The 24,732-nt window shown below is 42.1% G+C and overlaps 1 long non-coding RNA gene across 1 annotated transcript; it reads left to right on the top strand.

Annotated features, from left to right (window-relative positions):
* Window positions 1-400: 400 nt before the first annotated feature.
* LOC139070575 (uncharacterized) lies at window positions 401-3,201 on the top strand. The gene is made up of 3 exons (XR_011521068.1): window positions 401-674; window positions 2,439-2,558; window positions 2,641-3,201. It is a non-coding gene; the product is annotated as an uncharacterized lncRNA (long non-coding RNA).
* Window positions 3,202-24,732: the final 21,531 nt, after the last annotated feature.

The following is a 24,732-nucleotide window of genomic DNA, read 5'->3' as shown; positions in this document are numbered from 1 at the left end:
ATTACTGTGAAGCAGTCAAGGCATTATTAAATCACTTTAGATAAAACTGAATATGACCGTAAAGAAAAAGGAAAAAAGAGAAAAGCCTTGTCTCCTGTAAAGATGTCTTGTGAGGGGACCTTGACGTTGTAGGCCCTATAAGGATACGGATAAGTCAGGAGATATTTCATTACAGCTTCCTCATGGGTGTCATGGGTGCAAAACCTACGCTTAACCTTTGGCACACTGATGAAGCAGTCTTTGGACAAATACGTGGCCTTGTCTAAGTTACAACTTACAGCTACCAATGTGCGCAACTTAACCTTTTATTTTTCTGAAACTGTCATTACTGTTTCACTAAGCTAAGATTGTCAACAAGTGATCTTTTAAGAAAATAAGTTTCAGAAAACAACCTTACATTGGCGGTTCTAGGGGCGGGGCCACAGGGGCACTGGCCCCTGCTGAAATATGATTGGCCCCTGTAGTGCCCCTGTCCTGTCACTCATCTGTCCTTTGTGCGGTGATGAGATTATAGGTGGATGCAATTCCGAGTCCAAACACTAGTGGCCGTGTGGCGCTAAGGAGCAAAATAGTGTGTGAAATCCAACAGAAGAAGATTTGAAAGATTCCAAGAGGGGAGAACTTTTCAACCGACATCGGATCTGATGAGAGTCCACGTTATGAGGAGTTTGTTGGTAAGTCACGAATCACTGTTTACTCACAGTTGCCATGTAAGTCAAGTCTGACAATAAGTCCAATGGAAAGCAATGCCGACATTAGTTAAAGGTAATGTTAAAAAGGGCTTGTGAAAAAACGTTAGCCCTTGCTAATCCATGTACTTCTTTTGTAATCTGCATTTCGTGTGTTAATAGTTGGCACTGTCTGTTAGAGAACATGAAAAGAAAGGGTCAGATACAGGCGGGAATTCTGCAGTTTTTTCCCAAGAGAGTGAGTGTGTCAGCTGGTGAGAACGAGCATGGAGAAATCAGAGAGAGAGCAGCAGGAGGCAGTAGACCAGAGGCTGGAACAGGGCAAGGGACCTCCATTCCCCCTTTATCAGGTCAGAAAGAATATAATCTTTATTGTGCAACAGTCATGTCAGATAAACACGAGAGACAGCCTCTTGTAGGACATACCATGCTGGGAAATCAGCGTACGTGTAATATAAACGCGCCGTGGCGGCATGGTGTTGCGGGAATTTTGTGGCATTCGTGCTGCCACGGTTGATACTAATATCACCGCAACGCCGGACTTGTGAATGCATATTACAACTTGGCGCAACAGAAGGGGGTATCCTGATCACGTGGGCAGTTACTGCCGAGCTCCGGCCGGCAACTATATTGAAAATGAAAGTAAACATGGGCCGTAAGTTTGGCTTTTCTAAACAGAATCAGCTGAGATGATGGCCGGGGAGCCTCTCCGTAAGAGTTGAAGCTCAGATCACCAGAGACTGCACGGGGACAGACACCTTCTGGAGCGGCTTGTTAAAAAAGCTTAATGAGTGTGGCTTTGATCGCAATAAAAAGCAAGTTATGTCCAAGATAAACTGAAGTCCGTGGCAGCGCAGAGACCGCCCCCAAGCTCCCTTTTCACCGCCATCGCATAATCTTTTGTAAAAAGATCATGATTGCACCACATTATCCAGCAGGACGGACTGACCACTTATAAACGACCTAATGCTGCCCAGTGTGTTCTGCTTATAATTGAGGATAACCTTTTCCCATTTTATCTTGGAGCTGATCCAGTTAATGTGGAGTCATTTTCTTGCACAGAAAATTTGCATTGAGCTTTTTATATTTATCAGTAATAATTGGGTCAGTTATTCCAAGCACCAAAAATAAAGGATTATTGTTTAAATTGATAGAAGTTGTTAATCGTGACAAATCATTAGTGGCAAAGTTGCTTCCCTTTAGTAAATGATTTTACGTTTCTCAAAGCATCTTTCCATTCATCATCAGTAATGTTGCAGTTAAGTTTCCTTTCCCACAATTCCTTCAAGGTTTCCCTAAATTGTGACATTTTGATGTATTGTAAAATGTGTGGGAAAAGTCCTTGTTTGAAACACTGAATTTTCTAATTGGTTGATTAAGTAAGGTCAAGGTTAAGTTTTCCAAAGAGATTTTGTGTTTTGGATATTCCTTTGTTAGTCCAACTTTTCCTGCCATTATTCTAGGTAAAAATAAAAAAAATCACCATTATCTCAAATTTGTTAAATGATGTTATCTTGTACTAATGGCACATGTGTTTACTGAATTCTTCCGCTTCATGGTGATGTGATTTACTATAACATTAACATAATGGATTTAAATTGTATTGGTTTCTTTGTCTACATCTACCACATCTCATCTTTATAGTCCAATCTTTGAAGTCTTCAATTTCAAATAAATAAAAATGTGGTCTCATAGAAAACAAAGTTTTGGCTGGATTTAGCTGGAGTTTGACATATATTTGTATTTTAGCTGCAAACTGGGACAAGACTCTCTCCAATTCAGACAACCAGAGTAAAGTTAATGACTCAACCTTCCATCCTGCTGGGCCACCAGAGTCACCAATCAATACTAATCCTGCAGGATCAAATGGTAAACATTGATCTTTGAAAGTAATAAATGCTTGTGTATGTATTTGGCTTATGTTAGATAATTTCTCATTTGCTGTTTTCAGACATCTTCCAGTGTGATGCACAGAATCCTGCGCAGACATCAGAACGGTGTTCTGTTCCAGTAGGACCTGGTGGTGTGCTTCTCATTTTGTAAAGGCTCTTTAAATTTAATTGAATTTTGCAGTCAGTCACTTGCAGATTCTGAATGCCATGAATGTTAAAGGTTGAGAGATATAAGCAACTGACTCAGACTTATTTAATTGACTTCCCACCAGACATTTCCCAGTCAAGAGCAGAGGGCCCTGTGATATTCTTCTGGTGTTTTTTCCACACACAAACATATTTTAACCTGATATTTGTGGCTTTGCAAAATAAATTGAATGCTAAAATTTCTCAAATGCTGTGTGTGGTTGTATTTTGTCAATGTACAGTAAAAATTGATGTACAATTGCATTGATGTTTTTCAACATGGTGTTGGGGTAAACTGTATCTACCATACAAAACTGGGAATAGTATGCAAGTATGTTGGACTGTTCGTGGCCCCTCTATAAATATTGTGGCCCCTTGATGGCCCCACCCTCAGAAAAATCCTAGATCCGCCACTGCAACCTTACCTCTAGAGTTTCATCATGGCATAGCATGGTGGTGTTAGGAAAACAATCTATCTTTGATCTGATCATTTTTCATCTATTTTAGGCCATTAAAACAGACTTCCCCCCGTATAGAACAAGTTCTCATTTCCATACAGAGCAGACACATCATATAATAGGCAAGCTGCACACAATTAAAACATATGGTGCTTTTGTTCCTCCGTTCTCATGTCAGCGCTCCTGTGATGATTTCATTGTGATTGTGATTCCCTGGATTTTCATTTTTTTTCTCTCTCTTCCAAGAAACGAGCATGGCTTCTAACATAAATAATTAGCAACTGTGATAAATTGCAGAGAGCCTCATCCCAAGAGGCCGGACTAGAAGTCTTACTCCAACAAGACAGCCTTCCACTGGCTTTAGAGGAGCTATTTTTGTGGCGCCAATCCACAGGCAGTTGGGGGGATTTCACTATGTTCTGCTTAGTCTTTGGAAAATATTCTATAATTACTCTGTGGTACATCTGTGTGGAAATTAAGATATCATGTCTAATTAAACCCAGACAAGACAGACAATTCGGTATGATGGTTGTATGGGCTCCTCGCTGCAAAAATACGACATTCCCAGCTCCAGTATTTCAGCTGCACTTCATCTTCATATCGCTAATGCACCCGCTCTATGATTTATTCAATCTCTAAATGAGCTGCCCTTGACTTAATGCGTATAAGTGATGCAATAGATAAGAAGACATTGAACGCTAATGACGACTGCAAGGATACAAATGATCATAATGACATGGAAAACAGAAATCTGGATGTTCTCTCTAAGTGACTTTTGTTTCAGCGTCTGCTTCTCTAAATAAATTCTAAATTAAGATATGTGTCTCCGATGGACAGAAGCTGCCAGTGAAAGTACTCCAATGTCACAAAAAAAAGGTAATATGAGCTGAGAGCTGTACGGAGACGCAGCAGGTTGCACTGTTGCTTCGCATCGTGAAGGTCACAAGTTGGAGGTCAAGGTGTGGCATTAGTATGTTATCTTCATTCATGTGTGGGTTTCTTCCAGGTAATCCAATTTCCTCCAACAGACCTGCTAGGCTTATTGGTGACACTGAAGTGTTCCTTGTTGAAAGTGAGTTAATGACTTGTTATTCTTCCTCTGTGTGTCCCTGTGATGACTGGAGACTTGTTCAGGAGGTTCCACCGCTCACCTGCAGCAGCCCCGTGACTCTGTGAGGAAAAGACTCAGAGCAGACTTGTTTGTTTTGAAACATGGACTGCAGTACCCAAGTGTCACCACATGATGGCATTCTTACTTCATGCACCTTTATCGTAATGAGTTGTAGATTCAAATAAAAATAATCTTTATCTAATATATTATTAGCCTCCTAGGGCCCTGTGTCCACATATGTGGACATTGGCTCGTTGCACTTTTTAAATTTATCATCTTCACCTTAGACCTTTTTGTTATTATTTATAGATACACAATATTGATATTGACCTAAAAAATGTTGTTTTCTTTATTTTTATAGGAAATGTAACACATTTTTTATTTAATGTAATTTAAATTTTAATTTAATATTTGTAATTTTGTTTCCGTTAATGAGAGAAGACTACTCTGTAATAGTTAGATGTATTTTTTTCTTTTAAATCACATCAAATACAGGTTCAGGTCTCAGGAGGTTAAAACTTTTCTGGGCATCTACCCGCCCTCACCTTTGAGTTGGTTCAGTCCAACTCAGCTGGATGTTGCCAGCAGCTAGCTGGTGTTTAAACTCCCTGCATCTCTTTCTAATTGTAAATCATGGAGAATAAAACATTTATGAGATATCAGAGACAGGCTGACGCTAACATCTGAGCATTTTCCCTAAATAAAAATGTAATGTGGCTGTTTAAATTTATTTACCGTAAATCCTCTAATACAGGCCCGGGCCTGTATTTGACTCAAGCTCATCAAGCTCCAGGCCTTTATTGGAAGGAGGGCCAGAATTAGAGGCAGGCCTCTATTTCTATTTGAGCAAAATGAACTAATGGTTTGCTGGAGTTTTTGACAAATAAAATTGCGCCCACATTTTCAAAGTTAAACACATTTCTTTTAACAATGGTAGTTTCTGCTTCAGCCATCTCCCCCCTCTCCCAGCGCAGCAGCCGCAAACTCACTGATGTGCCTGCAGCCTCTCAGAGTTCCTGCTGCTCTAAACATTAAAATAATTATTTCATTTTCTGTTCCTCACTTCTGATTACCTTCAATGGTGTTTGTTTGTTGCAACCACCAGGTACAAAAACTAACTTGTTTTTATTTGACTAATTTTCTGTCCTGCCTGTTTATTATCTTCCTGCATCTCCTCTCAGTCCTAAAGAGAAACTGCTACCTGGGTTCATATATATTCACCTAATGAGTTACCTTTGAACTGCAGTTCTAAAAGATCTACCGACCGTAAAAACAGCGGAGTGCTCGCTGCTTGGCGGCCGCATCAGTGATCAGTGCGTCGGAGGACAAGGTGATGCGCCCCGCCCCACAGCATGCAGCGAAACGCATCAGGCGCAAATAAAAGACAGAAAACATTAAAGGAAATGAACCGACATGAACAATCACGTGTTAAATTAGTTTTTGAGGTGGCGACACCTGATTTGATAATGTTACTGTGGCCGTGCTCAGGAGGCAGATCTACCGACTGCAAAAAAAGCGGAGTGCTTGCTGCTTGGCGGCCGCATCACTGATCGGTGCGTCGGAGGACAAGGTGATGCGCCCCGCTCCACAGCAGCGAAACGCATCAGGCGCAAATAAAAGACAGAAAACATTAAAGGAAATGAACCGACATGAACGATCGCGTGTCAGTACCTACGCTCTGGCACAGCGCGTTGCCCTCCAGAGTGCAGGAGCTTGTCACCTGCTGACAGCAGGCTGCTGTCTTTTCCGAGGGCTGCATCTTGCTGGTCGTTATCACATGACAGCGACTAGTCGATGACAGACATAAAAGTCACTATAGTGAAGTTGACTAGTTCATACAACCCCTATTGCTCCCCAGTGTTCTGCAGTACACGTTCTCTTTGAACTTGATATCAAATTTTCACCTCCTCTTCGTCTCCGCATGGTTAAAGTTACCCTCGCGGTCTATCACTGGCAAATCAAAAGTGAGACGATGACATAACCGCCCCCCGTACTTGCTTGTTACCACATTCCACCCGGCCACAATAAGAGACCGGCCATTATTCAGCTCCGCCGACTCCGACACCGGCCAAAATATGAGACCCGGCCGTTAATTGAATACATGCCTGTATTAGAGGATTTACGGTATTTCATTAAATAGTGGTCTACATTTCGTAAAGATTGGTTATTGAAATAACTGTCAACAGATGGTCTGAAGGTAAACTGAGTACACATGCTGTTACGTAGATTTAAACACGTTTACATTCTGCAGTTTAGTCTGAATTCTAAAGTCTGAAGTCAGTTTAAATATTCTATATTTATATAGTAATTGTTTGATGTATACAAATACACTTTTGGCATTACATTAATTAATGTGAAATATGCATAAAAACACATGTTTTAACAGCATTTCTCTGTTGAAATGTTTCCTTCTCACAACAGTCACCATTGGCATAGCTTGTTTTACATACTCTAATGTTTACTTTTGGTTCATTTGCAAATTTTATCTAACAAGCTTCAAAAATGTCAATATATTGTCTGTGCACACAACATGTTTGGACATATTAACTGTTTGGCTGCCTGCTTGCATGATTTAAATCACCAATAGCTGGTGTATCATTTACTTTTTTTGGGGGGGGAGACGGACTCCTTTTTTAGGAACATCTCTTAACCACAGCCTTTCATAAGAAGTACATGAGCAAAAGAGACTCAGCAACAATGGTAATGATCCTCCATGACAATAATGAGTAAATCACTGACTGGCCTTTACAGGAAGATCTAAAGCACTTCCTGTACTACCTGCATAGCAACTTTCACCTTTATGACTTTAATTTAGCTTTTTTATAACCAGCCTGGTTTTTAACCTTCCGAGACTTGAACCTGTATTTGATGTGATTTAATAGAAAAAATACATCTATTACAGAGTAGGCTACTCTCCTTAACATAAACAAAATCACAAATATTAAAATAAAATTGAAATTAAATTAAATTAAAAATGTGTCAAATTTTCTATAAAAAAGAAAGAAAACAAAAAAAAAAATCAATCTAAAATCAATATTGTGTCTATAAATAATAACAAAAAGGTCAAAGGTGAAGATAATAATTTTTTTCTAGTGCTAGGAGCCAATGTCCACATATGAACATGAGACAGGGCCCTAAGAGCCTACAATAAAATAGCCAAGTAAGAATTGAAAGACATGAAATCTGGGCCCAGATTCAAGTGAACAAAGGATGTGGTTTGTTTGTGGTAAGAAAGCAAAACAGAGAAGCCACCGGATACAGTTACAGCCTGTGTGTGATTGCAGCATGAAATCAGAAAATAAACTCAGGTTAAAGCTGTCTACTTACTGTAAACCAACTCATGAGGAAGACTTTATCAGCACCATATGTTTCATTTGGCCCGTGTAGACGTTCAGAAATGAACAATCTGCATGCTCAGGTTTTCACTAAGGAGTGAAGCAACAGCAGCACCTATCACATGTATGTGCAGCAAATTTACCTCTGAAATCAGATTCATAGCAATAAAAATGGAATAAAAATCTGTTTTGATGTTGCTTCATTCATCTTCAAGTCCATTAGTGTGTGTGTGTTTCCTTTAAAAACACCTCAACAGCCCAACAGTTATGCACTGACTCATTGTCTTATTCTGGCAAATGATTAGTTTCATCTGACATTTGCATTTGCTGACCCTTCACTGACCAGCTAATTCTATTAATTCCTCCTTTGAAGTGCTGAGAGGAAGTCCAAGGCTGCTCGTCAGAGAACCCCTTGATCCAGGCGATTGCATTAACTCAAACTTTGATGGTTTAGTGAGTTACTCCTGAAAGTGCAGAGGGTGTGTGTGGTATGTGAGAAATGCTTGGGAGAACTCAATAATGATTAATGGTGGAGAAGTTTTGAGCTCTCTCTCTGTGTGTGTGTGTGTGTGTGCGTGCGTGCGTGCGTGCGTGCGTGTGTGTGTGTGTGTGTGTGTGTGTGTGTGCGTGCGTGGGTGGGTGTTATTGTGCAAGGTTTGGATGTCAGGGTGGAGACCAGATCAGATGTTTCCTAACTGAACACTTAGAGGATTTTGTGTAATTACAGGTGTGTTACATAGATTTGAATCTGACAACCAGAAACTAAGAGACCAACACAAATGTTCTGACTTGTCGTTAATCACCGTGGCCTCCTAAACCGAAAGCATCAGCAAACACCAGGTTTAAGCAGGTGTCAGAGTGAGAGAAACTCCACGTTTATGAGCCAATAACTCCAGGCTTTATTCTGATTACTGCAATTATTTTCATCCCTTTCTAGCTTACACCCCTCACACTCTTCCTCCCTTCTTGTCTCCCCTCTTGGCCATAGAATTAGTCAATTACAGGTCCACTTTTCCCAGACGACTCATTAATCATGTGTGTATTTGTGAACCCAGTATCATATCCAACACAGTTATGCTGCTGCAAATGTGATACAGAATGTAATTGCGTGCCGACAATCTATTTAATCACAGAGTGGGTGTGTTTTCTGCATTACTTCAGTTCATTTGGCTATCACTACTTTTCACTGATAAGCAGCACATAAGAGATAAATCAAGCCAAGCTGATTTACAGCTGGGCACAGCGAGGAGGGAGAGAAGAAGCCAGGCTGGTGCCACCTGACTGATGAATACACTCATGCATGTGGACACCTGGCCGGCGCTCGGAGAATAACAGGGGAGGGGGGATCTGGCACTTCATCAAGAAGACCTACTACAGGGAAATCACTGTGCGGGAGTGATGAGGATGACGCGTTCATCTAGTTTCCTTTGTGATGCATAACTGACTCCTCTGGCCTCGCTCTCCCAGAGTGCACCACTGCAACAGGAGCTTGGATGACGCTATTAGATGCTTTTGTTTTCTCTAAACATAATATAGAAGCTTCTGTGTTTGGTAAACACTGATCAAAGTAGAGTCTTATCCCCCATGTCTTTACATATGTTTAAATATTCCTCCTCACTCTGCAGTGAAATCCACATCAGGTGTGACAGGACTGCCCTCTCCATAACCTCTGCAGTCATACACATCCCTGTGAGTGTAAAATAATATGGAAATCAGAAAGTCAAGTGTCAGAAGATGCACAGAAATGAGTTTTGTGCACAGCGATCTGTAATGAGATTACAGCTCACGGCAGATGAAAAACCATTTGTGCATGTGTGAGTTAATTGGCAGCCAAATAGCATAAGAGGGGATGTTGTGCGAGCCCAGCAAACAGTAACTCAGACCCAGGGCAACAATAATTATTCCAGGCTGCCCGCCAAATTCCCAATAAAATGGCTTCACAACGCACTCACGGTGTGTATGCTGCTGCTGCTTTCTGTTAGGTGGTTACAGCATTTCATTAAATTCCAAACCTGCACACGAGCGCCAGACATGTGTGCAGAAAAGTTTTAAAGCCGAGAGAATAGTACCAACATATTTTTGTTTCTCGTCCCGCATCTCGATCACAGATGTTTTTATTGATGTCATCGGACTTTACTGTTTGTTTCCCACCAGGAAAAGATGGGGATGTGCATCACCCCTAGCCTGGCAAGCCATACTATATGTGAATATATGGTCTGGCCACGCCCCATTGACGGCTTTCAGTTGTGAGGCGGGATCTATGGGTGTCCCTGTGTGCTATTGGATAAAGAATGACGTGACTTACTCATCGGGATGCCAGTCAATGAAGTATTCTGCCATACTCTGTCAAAGAAGATGTAAATACCTCCTTTTTCTAAATACATTTAAGTACCTCTATCTGCTCTGGACTCAAAGGAAAGCCCAACACAAAGTTTCATGAGCCATCGCCATCAATACATCCATTTGTGTCTGCTTAAAGGTTGGTTTATGCTTGACGCATCCGCGAGGTCCGCACGGCTCCGCGCGGAAAAGTTGCGTCATTTTGCGTCATTTTAACAACCACGCCCCTCCACCACGCCTCCGCACGGCCCAGAATTTCCGCAACGCGCACCTCGGAAAATTTCTAACCACGCGGACGGACGGACGCGGAAAAACATGGCGGACTGGCAAGAACTAGTAAGGCAGAGATTCGTAAATACAGACATTTGTATGATTCAGCTATCAGAGATCACCGTGATCAACATGTTGTTAATAATTCTTGGAGAGAAATAGCTCGCACTGTCGGAAAAGACGAGGACGCTGTTAAAAATGCTGAAATGCCATGTTGTAAACAGTCATTTCTACTTCTACTATGGTGTAGTGTTGGATGTTTGCCGTAGAGCTCCATGCTGCCCCGTTCAGTTTGAGAGAATATTGGCTCACCGCAGAGACGAGCCGCACGAACCATAAACGCTGTGAGTTGTGAAGCACGTTCCATCCGCGAGCCGCATCACCAAGCAGAAAGTGAATGCGTCAAGCATAAACCAAGCTTAACGGGAGTCAGGTCTTCGGAGCAGTAGCCTAAACAGGGAGGCCCAGACTTCCCTCTCCCTAGCCACTTGGGCCAGCTCCTCTGAAGGAATCCTAAGGCATTCCCTGGCCAGCCGAGAGTCTCTCCAGTGTGTCCTGGGTCTTCTTTTAGGTTTCCTCCCAGTTGTACATGCCCAGAAAACCTCTAGCCTGGCCAGCCAAGAAAACCTCACCAAAGAGCCATCCAGAAGGCATCCTAACCATATGCTTGAGCCACCGCTACTGGCTCCTCTTAATGTGGAGGAGCCATAGCCATCTTTGAATTTCAGTAACATCCTGCCCACCAACAGAATGCTGTGACTGGCCCACCAAACACATAGAGTGCTGTGACTGGACCGCTAGAGATGTCAGTCAACCGGGCAGTCTGCCATACATTGTGAAAGAGGCAGGGAAGAAGATGAAAAACCATCGTTTTTGAAAATAAACACATTGTGATTGGCCAGCCACAACACTGGCTGGGGCTGCAGAGGTTCCAATGGAGCGTTGCTAGACCGACACGCAAAGCAATATTCTTTTTGCCTTGGCAAATGACAGTCTAGATTATAGGCTACATCACCTCATGACTTCAAGGTTCATTAAATCATAATGACTAATCACATCCTTTTCTCGGGCGGTAGCTAATACTTAATACATGTTATTATGAAAGATTACATAAGGTAATTAACCCACCATCATAAAAGGAAACCAAGAAGAAAAACAACCTAAACTGTAGTATGAGCATGCGTTTCTCTCTGATCTGACTGGCCAGTCTAATGGGGTTTAAGTATCAACAGTCCAAACCAAGACACTGGCTGATATAGTTTCACCCCTTACTCTTTATTTTTCTATAAGCAGACCAATCTCACACAGACTGCTACTGTTTATTTTAGACACAACGTTGAGGTTTTCATCACAGAATATTTATAACTTGATCTAAAAAAGCAAAATAATTTCTTCCACTTGTTCACAAATAAATGGGAATAAATTTATATCATTGCTATTCTTAAAATGTCTGTGATCTTCAGTGACACCACTCATTGTAGCCAAGCACCTAAAAGGCACTTGCTCACTGCATTTGCATGATTTGCTGAGAGGAAATTTGGGGGAGCAGGCAACAGTGGAGAAAAAAAAATCATAAAAGTGTCATCAATATGGAATGTGGGGAAGCAGGAGAAATTGAAAACCTACCGAGGTAAATAAGATTTGCCTCTATTCCTGCTGATGGCTGTCAGAACAGCAGCGCTTTAAGCTGCAGATAAGTCTGAAGCTCCTGTGTGTGTGTGTGTGTGTGTGTGTGTGTGTGTGTGTGTGTGTGTGTGTGTGTGTGTGTGTGTGTGTGTGTGTGTGTGTGTGTGTGTGTGTGTGCATACTTGGCCAGCTAATTATCACAGAGGAGGAAAGGCAGGGGAGGGTGTGTCTGTATGTGTGTTTTGTAGGAATATGAGTTAGAAAAGAGGACACCTCAGTCTGACAGGCGTGCCATGCTAATAGAATTGCAGTGGAGCATGCTTGAAAATGGGGGCTGGTTGGAAAGCCTTTGATCAGCAGTCCCCTGTGACATCAATTAACCATTATTGTGCAGAAGCAGGGCTGGAAGACAGAGCGCTGTCGAGGGTCACCTCCATTTTACCACCACGCTGCCTGATAATGACAGCCATTTAACCCAGCTGGCCTTACTGTACGCGGTGGCGTATGTGTGGTTTTACGTGTGCTGTGTTTTTAGAATAAAAAGTGTCTATAAAGAGATTAACTCCAGAATAATGGGCTCCTCTGAGATGCTCGTGTTTGACAAAAAAGCACCATTAACTTTAACTTTGGCTGGTGTGTGTGAAAGACTGGACTACTGCTACTTTTGTGAAAGTCCAGAGAAAATACAGTGAGGTTTTTGAGGGAAACGTCTAAATATTTCTTATTTCTGTAGAATACTGGAATAATGTTTATGTTTTTTATTTAGCAGACACATTTATCCAAAGCGACTTACAATTTCTAACCTATAGGGCATGTTGTGATCTGTGGGGGAAACCGGAGTGCCTGGAGGAAACCCACGCATGCATGGGGAGAACACGCAACTCCACGCAGAAAGGCCGCAGCCGAGTTTCGAACCTGCGACCTTCGTGCTGCGAGGCAACAGTGCTAACCACTGCACCACCATGCAGCTTAATAATAATAATAATAATGATAATAACAATAATAATAATGATAATAACAATAATAATAATAATAATAATAATAATAATAATAATAATAATAATAATAGTCTTGGGGTCCACAGCTTTCAACATTTTCCAAATAAAATCTTTAAATTCAGCTGAGTAAAAAAAAGTATATGTATATGTATATTTTGCTTTTATCCCTCTGGACCTCACTGCTAAATGCTCATATTCTCATGCAGCACTGTAGCTGAGTGCAATAACAAGGACAGGGCCTTGCATTAGTGCATGACAATCTCTGTGCTGCTCCTCACCGTCCGGTGATGCGTGTTCCCCCGCTGACCTCGTCATCTTGCCTCAGTCAACAGACAACCATGCTGCACGTGTGAAGGACATTAAAATGGGTGAGAAATGCTTCTCAAGACTTTCTAAATTATGAAAATTTGATTTGAACTTATATTTAAATCTCTCCAGATCCTATCGTGCAGAATTCTGTTGACTAATTTCTACTTCTCTACTATTTCTAATCTATGTTTATGAACATCCTTTTTCCTTTCTGATCATCTGGCTTACTCATTTGCTGTGTCACATCTGGCACTGGTGAGACATTCTTAAGTGGAGGACCAGCGGGGTCCCGTAACAAGGATATATGACTCCATGAGGCTGCAGGTAATTATTTAATCATTTCTTAGATAGCTTTAATTGAAACAATTTGATTAATGGTGCAGGAGATCAGTGCCCACAGTGAAGTATAATTGGGTGTCTGTCCAGGACAGTTCACCTTGGATCTGTCACAGTCTGGATGCCTCACTCAGAGAGCTGGAATTTTAGTCAATGGGAGGAGAAGCTGAGCACACAAAAAGCTGCACAATGTGGTTCTTTTTAGTGATATGTTCATTTTTTCAGCTATGTAGGTGTCAGTAAGAGTCGGGGTTAGGGTTAGTTTGGAGTATTTAGGGTAAATGGGAAGAAATAAATTTTGCTGTAAATTTTTAAATTGTAGGCTGCATGGTGGCACAGTCATTAGCATTGTTGCCTTGTAGCAAGAAGGCTGATGGTTCAAATCCCACCTGCACTGCATTATTGCATGGAGTTATAACATGTTCTCTACACACATACATTGGTTTTCTCCAGGTGCACCAGTTTCCTCCTACAGAACAAAAATGTGCACAGGTCAGGTTAATTGGAGACTCTAAGTGTCACTTTTGAAAGTGATTGCATGTCTTACTGTTTGTCTGTGTGTGTCCTTGTGATGGACTCGAGACCTATCCAAGATGTCTCCACCTTTACCCCTATGATTCCTGGAGGTACCAGCTCCTCCTCCTCGGGGGCAGCAGTAGCTCAGGTGGTAGAGCGGGTTGCCTCATGATCGGAGGGTCATGGGTTTGAATCCAGCTCCCGCCAGGGATATCCTGCTGTTGTGTCCTTGGGCAAGACACTTCACCCAACTTGCCTGTGTTGGTCAGAGGGGCCGACGGCGCCAAATGGCAGCCTCGCCTCTGTCAGACCTCCCCAGGGTGGCTGTGGCTACAAGTAGCTTTCCATCACTAGCAGTGTGTGAAAGTGAGAGTGTGTGAAAGCGTCTTTGGGGGTCTAGAAAAGCGCTATATAAGTTCAATGTATTATTATTATTATTATTAACCTAGTGAGGAGTAAGCAGCATTTTAATATCACACAAACAGGGAACCAAAAAGAAACGGATGTGGCTGAGCAAGACATTTTTATATTTTATATTATTTATTATTTTGTATCATTTGGATGTAAATAATGTTTTTGAATGCACTGTTGCTTCACCACAAAAGGGAGGTTCATCACATGGCACAAGTTTTAATGTGAAGAATGGGAGGGGACTGGAGTGTGCTTTGCAACACAGACAAACATTTTCAAAAGTTCAAAAAAGTGCATGTTTAGTGCATGATTCTAGTGTGTTAGCATGGCTCTGGCAGCATGTTGTCATTAAATTAAAGGAGATGTGTGGTGCACTATCACACCTAGGGATAATTTACATGGATGTTTAACTTTTTTCTGTAAACCCCACAATGAAAGGTCCCTGTTGATTTTATACCAAGGAAATCCAACTATGATGCATAATTTGTTTTACTGTTTCTGAATGGTATTCTGGATTGCTGACTACTCGCATTTATTCTGGATCTGAGTGCAGCCTTCAGCGCCATCTCCTCGTCCCCTGAATAGAATGAAAATCCTTTTTCTCTGGCAACACACAACTGAGTCATCTTAAATATTTCAAGCCCTTCGGATGTTGCCCAAGGTTATGTGTTGGGGCCACTTCTGTTTCTAATTTACCTTCTTCCAATGAGAAGAAGCACCTTCCCTCCCTGAATGCTGAAAGAAACTTAAAGTTTCTAAAAAAAAATCCTTCAGCTGAACAGAAATAAAAGTTTCTTCTCTCTGATTCCAAATCCACCTTAGCCAAATCTGACAGCCTCTTCACAGCTGATAAGTCCACCATTAGTCCATCCCCTCAGGTTGATTCTAGGACTGATCCTTGACAGTTCATAATCATTTCAATCCTACATCAGTAACATCACTTCAGCTGCATATTTCCATCACTGTAAAATTCATCTCCAGAACTCTGGAGACTACAATGCCTTGCAGTCAAATTTTGTGCCAACATTAAAATCCTATCATGTTGCAGATCCCAAACCTCACTTGTTCTCTCTGATCTTTTTCCTCCATCCAGTTTTCCATGTGGACCTCTCTTGCTGTCCACCATGGGGTCTAAAGTCCCTCACTTCAGGAATTTCTTCCTCATCTGCACCATTGACTTCACTCTTTAAAGCAGAAACCCTTTCTCTTAATGACTCACAGTTCACCTGTTCCATTGTTTAATTAATTTGGTACTTTCATAATATAATTTATTATTGTCATTCGTTCATTTGTATTGCTGTGAAAGGCACCTATGAATAAAATGCATTATTATTTTTAACAATTTATTTAAAACAAATCCTCACTTTTTCTCACTATGTTACTGACAAGTCCCTGTGAGTTAAAATAAAATAAAATAAAATAATAAAATAAAATAAAATAAAATATTAAACAGGTAAAGTAAAGTAAAGTAAAGTTAAATCAAATAAAGGCTGCATGAAAACAATGAGAACACTTCCTATGAGAACGTGTTTTTCATTTTCTAAAAAGCTAAGAGCAATTTATAACACATAAAAAGCTGGCAATTGTACTTGTGCTCACTAGTTCATGCCCCATATTAGAGTAAAAATAATTAAACTTTGAGGGCACAGAGGAGTGATGGCACAGCATATGTTAGTGATATCAATGGAGTATTTTTTTCTTGTGAGAGCTGCTGTCTGCTCACTAAGATTAGTAAGAGCTCTAATCTATTGATCCCATGGGAACATTTCTACATGTCTCTCGATGGCTTCCTACTTAAACTCTCATCAAAGGCAGAGCCAATGTGCTTGGTGAGCTGTTTATGTCAATACAGTTGATGTGATGCACTTCACGGCTCCCCTCTCAGGCGCCAGTGCAGGCACAAATGAATATATAAATTTCAAGCCCCAGACCTAAATAAGATTAAATAGAAAATAAATCCTTTCCTTCTGAATATGATAATGAGGAGCGTTCAGGAACAAAATCAGGCAAATGTTAGACAAATCCTGAGTGCCGTGCTTCAATTCTCTCCCTGTCATTTCACAATGCCCTCCCTTTTTTCTCTCCCAGTAAACATGTTGCCCTCTCTCCATTCAGACAGACTTGTCTTTGTTGTCTGTCGTCTCTATGTCTTCCTGCTAATGGTATGGATAACCTGTCATGGTATTGTGTATGTGTAAGCCTAACCGGCAGTAAAAGGGATGACCACCCTGAATAAGCACTCTCCTGGGTGGTGGCTATGACCTTTACCATAAAAAAACTTAATAAACATCAGTTAAACCAAGACATCAACAAACACTTGTAACATAAATGTGAATGTAACATGAGGAAATATGGGTTTTCTGTCACAATGGTGGTGTTGGACTCAGCTGTGTCAAAGCTGGGTCGCTGAGAACTTTCACCCACAGATTAAGACCTGAACGCCAGCGAGTCTGGGAGGAAACCATAACATCTGCCACCTGCAGCCTACCAGAAGATGTGTTTACATGAGTTGTACCCAGACCAAGTCAAAACATAAAGTTTAAACTTCTTTTTCTTGATTTTAATGTTAAAATAACCATTATCATTTTGCTCATTATAAATGTGATTAATCAAATGAATGACTATTTAGCTTTGGGGTAATTATAATGGTTTAATGAATCCATTCTTAAATAATGTTGAGAATGTTTGTTACTGACCTTCACACACACTCAAGCACAAACATTCACACACATCCACACACACCTGCTCACAGTAAACTCCAGACACATTTGATGACGCACGTTTGCTTTGAGAAGAGAAAGGTTTTTGGTAAGTTTTCAGTCTTTTGATGCAGTTCGTGTTGGGCCACGAGAGAGAGAGGACTTGTGAACAACCGCTAACGGGGAACGGAGCCCATGGGCTCAATCCCCCCCCCCCTCCTCTCACGCTGTTTCTGCCACGCCAGGCAGAATAGCTGAATCGCAACTTCTAACGCAGACTCATTACTGAGTCTTTTGATTTCTGAGTGAATTAACTTAAGAAAGCGCGTCGACAAAACGCTTTACCATCAACGTGTACCGAGGGGCAACTCTGGACCGGGTCCGCTCAACAACTACGTCTCCTGTCAGCGTCGGTGTCATCCGGATGAACCACAACATCCTCCACGGCCCGGATCCGAAAGAGGGTCCACAAGAATTTGGTGAGACAGAACACGGTGTTTAGCGTTTGATGCATCTTTTCCAACTAAAAGCCTAAGTTTATTCAAACCATCACTTTTCACTCAGACACCTGTTTCTTCCTGAAGCAAAATCAGATGCACTCACGCACCCATCCCAGCTCATATCACTCTCACCATCACAACATTCTCAATCTTCATAAATTCACCAGAAGGTCTATTTGAGCAAGAACAGCATATAAACTGTTAAAAGATTGTCCCACAAAGTTGCCAATGTGATTGTTATTTCCTGTTTGTCAATTTTCAAAATCATTAGTTTAATTTGAAGAATTAAAACTGTTAATCCTTCAAACTTGTTTCCTCATTGAACTGAAACACAGACACTCAGATATTATCGGCAGTTTATGGATGAAAACAACCTTTGAGTCTTCTGAACAATATAAAATTTGGTTATTGATTTATTAAAATTAATATTCCGAATTAATACGTAGCATGGTTTCTCTTTCATAAAAGAGCATAAATCCATAACGCTACATTTAATGGCGAGCGTATCCAGTCTTCTATATCTGCGATATGTCTGATTTCTAACATCTAAAAGCTACAAACAACGCTTTTCTCTGTGTTTCACTTTGAAGTCTTATTTTGAAAAACCGGAAATTGTTCCGCTGAAGTCACTCTTCCGGGAGACGTCCGGGTGATAACTTGACGGAGAAGACCTCCGATCTCAAATTGACCGCAAATTACAGACCTAACTTTGATTTATCCCATCTTCGCCTTCGGAGCGAACGTGTGAGTTGTGCTTTTGACTCAATTCTGTCCATTTTGACGCGCCGCCGCGTCTCTAGTCTAACCTCAGAACCGAGACTAAATTCTCGGACACCTTTCATCTCAGTGTGTTGACACTGTGGGCGAGCTATTGTGGAAAATATCTCCATTGCATGAGCGACTTATAGAAACGGAATCTGAACGGAATGCCCGTAGGCACCTACTGTTGCTTGATTGCACGGTAAACGTCGTAAGCCGGGTTATGGCCGTCACGCGTTACTGCATTCAGATTGCGTGCGTTTTTTAAACGGAATGCTCGGTGACACCTACCTTAGCTTGATTGCTAGGTAAACGTCGTAAAGCGAAGCACAGCCGTCACGCGTTACTGCATTCAGATTGCGTACGTTTTTTTAGAGTCCGTATTAAAAGTGGAGCGAGATGCCTACTTGTTAATCGGGAAGATTTAAGTCTGGTTGCTACAGACAAAGAACGCTAGGCCTGGCCGGAGAGCTAAGCTAGCGCCACAGTTAGACAAATAGGGAACGCGTCCCGTTAAATTGTCATCGTTTCTGGCACAGTCAGTCTGTGTCCTCACAAAACCCGCATTGGCGGTGATTCTTGTAAATCGCTACGGTGTGTAGAATCTACAGTTTGCTACGTTGTCCGTCTGATAACATCTCGGCAGCGTAGGGTTTGCTATTTTTTTTATTATTTTTATTTTGGACCGGTGGACGGGTCGGCTTTCACAGCCTCCGTTGCTCGGTTCCATGCCTTTTTCTTCCATCTTGTGAAGTTGTGTGTATTCATTTCTCTATCAACAATTCCTTGTTTTACCCTGTGTCATAAAGTTAAGTAGGCTACGGACAGTCCTTGTTTGTGTGAGACATATTAAGGAATCTGCCCGGAGTTTTACGTCGGCTCAGAAGGTAAAAACGCGAGTTGCTCTGAACTTAATGGGAGATGGACGAGACACGACAAAATCTTTCTTGCACTGTTACACCTGATGTAAGGTTCTCTGACGTTCTGCTTCCAGAACATGCCAAGACGCAGGAAATTCACCGGCCGAGCATCGCTGGTCCCTCCGCCCGCCCGAACGGGCCCGTTTTAGGCGGGTGCCGCCGGTCGGGAGCAGCGGGGACTAGTGGCTGCGGTTCGGTGCCAGCTGCACTGGGTCGGAGGTGGTTCTGGTCTGCAATTCATGACGTGAATTCAAACAACATGCTGTTTACAGTCATAACGCTTTTTCTTTACTTTTATTTCTTCCAGGGGGTCAAAAACCCACCATCAACATCAAGGTTTGAAATAAACAACACTTTCTCTGCTGCTTTTAAGCTGAATAAATCTCTTGAGCCTATGGTTAACCTCTCTGACAAACAGGTTGTGCTTAACCCTTTGTTTCCTGATGCTTCTCCTCTGTCATCCATGTTAAAGGCTGAACATCTCTCCAGCATGGGTGTGAAATCTTCAGGCTGTGACCCACCGCTTCAGTCAGAGGTCTGTTTTACTCGTCAGTCCGCCTCATGCACAAACCAGCTTCTTTATCGGGGCGTGATGGAAACGTCAGCCACCGTGAAACACTTGTGGTCTCCGGACGGAGCTACCATGCCATTTAAGGGGTTTGTGCCCGGACATCTTGACCTTTATGTGAATGACCTTGTCACTTTTCAGTTTGTGACCTCTGCTAATACGGTGGCCAATTCTTTTCTCCTTTCACAGGGGTGTGACTTAGTCTCGGGCCTCTGTGCTCTCTTTCCTGTGATTTCTCTTACAGGTGACCACGACGACACAGAAAACCCTGCGGTTTCCAGCAGTCCTGTGGTCAGTGGCGATATTAAAGGAAGCTCGGTGGTTGCTGCGCACACCTCTCTCACGGGCTCGGGAAGGCAACCCGGCCCGGGAGGTGTAGGTGCGTGCAGTGATGCTCTGCTCGGGGCCCCTCCTGACAAAGGGGGGGTGCTGAGTGGCTCTGAGTTTTCCGTTGCGGACTTCAACCGGTTCGGGGGAACGCCTCTTCCGAGCGGGCGGGTCATTGCAGAAATCGACACTGACCTTCCACCAATTCGGCTGACAACATTGACCTCCGACCCGGAGTTAGGTGCTGCACCTTCTACGGGGCGGAGTTCTAGTCAGTCTGTAAATACTCTGGTTAAACCGGGTTTTTCTGATTCAGTGTGGGAACCTCCATCATTCTTGGGAATAAAGTATTCTTGGCTTCAGTTTTCAGGACAGACCATGTTCCTAAAGCTAGCATCATGTCTGTATCTGATTCTAAACATAGCTAGGTTTGCTTTGACACCCGTGACACAACCATCCTTGGATCACTCCTTTTCAGAACCTCCAAGTCCAACACCTCCAGGTCTTTGGACATCTGAACACCTACTCTTTCAGCACGATTCAGGTGACAATGTGCATCTTCTTGGTATTAGGGCTTTTAAGAGCTTAAGAACTGTTCTTTGTTATGCTTCTCCTGTCTCACAGACACGGCATAAGTTTGAGAAACAAAAGGGGGGTGGGGAGCCTCCTCCTGCTTTGCGAGCATCATTTTCGCATTTCCAGTTCACTACTATTTCTGATCACAACAAAGTCGCCTCCGTAAAGCTGCAACACAACTTTGAGCAGGTAAAATCAGGTTCTGATCTAACAGCTAAACCTTCAGCTTCGCTCCAGTTCCAAACGGAACCCTCAGGTAAATTCAAACAAGTTTACCTGTGGGTTCGTAACACAAGATACAAACGGTTTGTTAACCAAATCGCTTATGAGCCTGCTCCCACAGATACGTCCAAACTCGTGTCTCTGTGGGTCCGCAATACCAGATTCAAGACTCTATTCTGACCGGATTCTTTTCCACTGACTGGTGGACCGTTACAAATTCTCTCGTTTGTGGGATGAATTTTTAACAAATGTGATATCCTTTGGGTTTTTTTTTTTCAGGTTACCTGCCTCCAGCCAGGGTCCTGTTACTAACTCACATCTTTAGGGATTACTAACCTACTGATTTACATTTTTAGAACTGATTTACATCTCTATCTTTTTATTAGTGCTTTGTGTAGCATGATTATATTTGATTACAAAGTTAATTTTATTTTGTTACTATTTCCCTTAAAGGGCCACAAGCCAATTTGCCCTTCATTTTCATGATTATTTCCTTTATATATATGCCTTTAATTAATGCAGCCTGCTGAGTTTCACATATCAGTTAGGATTTACTTTCTTTTATTTGTGTTTTCCCTGCATCACGTTTTTACATGACACGTAGAACGGGGTGCAGTACATTTCTTCTTTAGATAATTCACAAAAGGCACCCACATTTTCCCAGAGGCACCCATAGATAGGTTTTGATTGATTTCTTTGTTTTGCATCAAATGCTATCTATCGTGTGGGCTGTCTCACTTTGTCTCCTTCTCCGAGCTCGTATGGACTACATCCCATCAGAGGGGTCGTCTTCACCATCCTTCAACTGGTTTCCTGTCGCATGGGGCTTCGGTCGTGGTTCGAGATGGGTCGAGGTCTGCGCTGGACTTCACCTGGACTACGCCTGGGGAATACATCACCTGCCCAGCTCCGTGTGGCACACAAGCTGCTTATCCTTTGCATACCTTTGCATTATTGCTGATGAAAATTAACTGCTATTGAAATAGCTCTGCTTTCAAGATTCCTAAGTGGATTACTTTACAATGATTGCAACAGTTTTGGCCTTAATCATCTGATCAGGATAGACTCCCTTCTACACGAGACCTGTGGTGACGCTTCATCGTTCCTGCCTTCATCTGGGATGTCTACCTTTACGAGTACATCACGTTATTGTGGTTGTGACGTCAGGTGGCCTCTGCTTGACCTCCATGTCGTCACAAAAGGGGGGAATGTAACGTGAGGAAATATGGGTTTTCTGTCACAATGGTGGTGTTGGACTCAGCTGTGTCAAAGCTGGGTCGCTGAGAACTTTCACCCACAGATTAAGACCTGAACGCCAGCGAGTCTGGGAGGAAACCATAACATCTGCCACCTGCAGTCTACCAGAAGATGTGTTTACATGAGTTGTACCCAGACCAAGTCAAAACATAAAGTTTAAACTTCTTTTTCTTGATTTTAATGTTAAAATAACCATTATCATTTTGCTCATTATAAATGTGATTAATCAAATGAATGACTATTTAGCTTTGGGGTAATTATAATGGTTTAATGAATCCATTCTTAAATAATGTTGAGAATGTTTGTTACTGACCTTCACACACACTCAAGCACAAACATTCACACACATCCACACACACCTGCTCACAGTAAACTCCAGACACATTTGATGACGCACGTTTGCTTTGAGAAGAGAAAGGTTTTTGGTAAGTTTTCAGTCTTTTGATGCAGTTCGTGTTGGGCCACGAGAGAGAGAGGACTTGTGAACAACCGCTAACGGGGAACGGAGCCCATGGGCTCAATCCCCCCCCCCCTCCTCTCACGCTGTTTCTGCCACGCCAGGCAGAATAGCTGAATCGCAACTTCTAACGCAGACTCATTACTGAGTCTTTTGATTTCTGAGTGAATTAACTTAAGAAAGCGCGTCGACAAAACGCTTTACCATCAACGTGTACCGAGGGGCAACTCTGGACCGGGTCCGCTCAACACCTACGTCTCCTGTCAGCGTCGGTGTCATCCGGATGAACCACAACATCCTCCACGGCCCGGATCCGAAAGAGGGTCCACAAGAATTCGGTGAGACAGAACACGGTGTTTAGCGTTTGATGCATCTTTTCCAACTAAAAGCCTAAGTTTATTCAAACCATCACTTTTCACTCAGACACCTGTTTCTTCCTGAAGCAAAATCAGATGCACTCACGCACCCATCCCAGCTCATATCACTCTCACCATCACAACATTCTCAATCTTCATAAATTCACCAGAAGGTCTATTTGAGCAAGAACAGCATATAAACTGTTAAAAGATTGTCCCACAAAGTTGCCAATGTGATTGTTATTTCCTGTTTGTCAATTTTCAAAATCATTAGTTTAATTTGAAGAATTAAAACTGTTAATCCTTCAAACTTGTTTCCTCATTGAACTGAAACACAGACACTCAGATATTATCGGCAGTTTATGGATGAAAACAACCTTTGAGTCTTCTGAACAATATAAAATTTGGTTATTGATTTATTAAAATTAATATTCCGAATTAATACGTAGCATGGTTTCTCTTTCATAAAAGAGCATAAATCCATAACGCTACATAACATAAATGTGAATTAATGACAGAAGACAGGAAAATAAGCTAGTATCATGGTGGTACTTATAGGTAGCAACACGAAAGCAGAGAATGGACCTTAACCCATTTGTGCCCACATTTTTTTCAGAGTCGTAATGCCTATCATTTTATCAGTTAAGTCCCTCTGAATCATGTTATATATATATTTTTTTTTTCAATTATGTACTTTTTTGGGGAAGAAAATGGCATATTTATGACTAGCAACTACTGTTGCCAGTGGTCACACAGCTTGTCAGTAGGTGAAATATCACCTAATAATAGGAATATAGAAGTAATAATAATATCGTTATAACCAGGGCTGACCCTGGGGCATTATTTTCACTGGGCAAAATTTTTCCTAGCACTTCAGTGTGGTACTTTTTGAAGCACTCCACATGTAGTGGCACATCACATTTTTCGCGTGCAAATGGTGTGCGTCCGCCACAGTTCTTGCACTACTTGTACCTGCCACCAATGTTGCTGGACCAGTGATTCAAGCGGTCAAACCTGGTGACATCAGGTATCGCCACCGCCATTGCACATTTTCTGCCTTGCCTACTTGGCTTTGTTCCATGGTGCTGGAGGAGGGTCTGGGCTACCAGCCTCTGGAATGAGAGGAGATCCATCTGCCCGTTTTTCCAGGACCTAAATCAATGTCAAAACATGCATATTATGCAATTACTCAATCTTCAATATCATCCCTTGTACATTGTCATGTTCCATATGTAGAACGTTCTGTAAAAGCAATATCACACTTGAGTTTGTGATGATTGATATCACCACTGGGGATGGGAGGGGGGTGGGGGGTGGTGTTTGGGGTGGTGGTGGTGGTGGTGGTGGTGGGGGGGGGGGGGGGGGGTGGTGCATAGGTGTTTGTACTGGTTATGTAAGCTCTTGTGTGCAAAGAAAAGTGCACCCGCAGCTGCACATCAACATCTTCATTAGCTTTTCAACTAGCTAGCAATCATTAGACTGTGAGATACAAGCTAATGTTTGCTAGCAAGAAAATAATGTATGGTAACGTATACAAATCCTATACACACAAGCCTTGAATACCTGTGAAGTTATTTAGCTTGGGAAAGTATTCTAAGAGGACTAAAATGAGCC

Source organism: Nothobranchius furzeri, chromosome 7, assembly GCF_043380555.1.
Source record: "Nothobranchius furzeri strain GRZ-AD chromosome 7, NfurGRZ-RIMD1, whole genome shotgun sequence".
NCBI lineage: Eukaryota > Metazoa > Chordata > Actinopteri > Cyprinodontiformes > Nothobranchiidae > Nothobranchius > Nothobranchius furzeri.
Note: the sequence above shows the minus strand (reverse complement) of the source record. Positions and strands in the feature narration are given on the sequence as shown.